The sequence below is a fragment of the Limulus polyphemus genome, unplaced genomic scaffold (genome assembly GCF_000517525.1).
Source record: "Limulus polyphemus unplaced genomic scaffold, Limulus_polyphemus-2.1.2 Scaffold5243, whole genome shotgun sequence".
Taxonomy (NCBI): domain Eukaryota; kingdom Metazoa; phylum Arthropoda; class Merostomata; order Xiphosura; family Limulidae; genus Limulus; species Limulus polyphemus.
This window is the reverse complement of record NW_013670853.1, coordinates 867-2,434: the sequence shown is the minus strand read 5'-3', so window position 1 is coordinate 2,434 and position 1,568 is coordinate 867.

The window sequence follows — 1,568 nt, the reverse complement described above, 5'->3', positions numbered from 1 at the left end:
CAGTTATGTGATAAGAAATGTTGATAGAATACAATACAGTTTGAAGAAAGTAACAACGTAACCTCAGTTATGTGATAAGTAATGTTTATAGAATACAATACAGTTTGAAGAAAGTAACCTCAGTTATGTGATAAGAAATGTTAATAGAATACAATACAGTTTGAAGAAAGTAACAACGTAACCTCGTTATGTGGTAAGAAATGTTGATAGAATACAATACAGTTTGAAGAAAGTAACAACGTAACATCAGTTATGTGATAAGAAATGTTGATAGAATACAATACAGTTTGAAGAAAGTAACAACGTAACCTCAGTTATGTGATAAGTAATGTTGATAGAATACAATACAGTTTGAAGAAAGTAACAACGTAACCTCAGTTATGTGATAAGAAATGTTGATAGAATATAATACAGTTTGAAGAAAGTAAATTGTATTCTATCAACATTTCTTATCACATAACTGAGGTTACGTTGTTACTTTCTTCAAACTGTATTGTATTCTATCAACATTTCTTATCACATAACTGAGGTTACGTTGTTACTTTCTTCAAACTGTATTGTATTCTATCAACATTTCTTATCACATAACTGAGGTTACGTTGTTACTTTCTTCACACTGTATTGTATTCTATCAACATTTCTTATCACATAACTGAGGTTACGTTGTACAGTTTGAAGAAAGTAACAACGTAACCTCAGTTATGTGATAAGAAATGTTTCAAGTAGGCTTAAATCTCACCTATTTTACATGTTTCTTTAAATCTCACCTATTTGACGTGTTTCTATAAATCTAACTTATTACGTTGACAAAGAATAGATAGAACACAATATAATTATCGACACGAGAGGCTCGTGCTCAGCGGGTGCTGCTTCAGTTCTATATTTTCAATTGGATTAACCGTTATTGTGTTGTTTAGTATAACACTCTACCGATATTAACCGTTATTGTGTTGTTTAGTATAACACTCTACCGATATTAACCGTTATTGTGTTGTTAAGTATAACACTGTACCGATATCAACCGTTATTATATTGTTTAGTATAACACTGTACCGATATCAAACGTTATTGTGTTGTTAAGTATAACACTGTACCGATATTAACCGTTATTGTGTTGTTTAGTATAACACTGTACCGATATTAACCGTTATTGTGTTGTTTATTATAACACTTTACCGATATTAACCGTTATTGTGTTGTTAAGTATAACACTGTACCGATATCAACCGTTATTATATTGTTTAGTATAACACTGTACCGATATCAAACGTTATTGTGTTGTTAAGTATAACACTGTACCGATATTAACCGTTATTGTGTTGTTTAGTATAACACTGTACCGATATTAACCGTTATTGTGTTGTTTATTATAACACTACCGATATTAACTGTTATTGTGTTGTTTAGTATAATACTGTACCGATATTAAACGTTATTGTGTTGTTTAGTATAATACTGTACCGATATTAACCGTTATTGTGTTGTTAAGTATAACACTGTACCGATATTAACCGTTATTGTGTTGTTAAGTATAACACTGTACCGATATTAACCGTTATTGTGTTGTT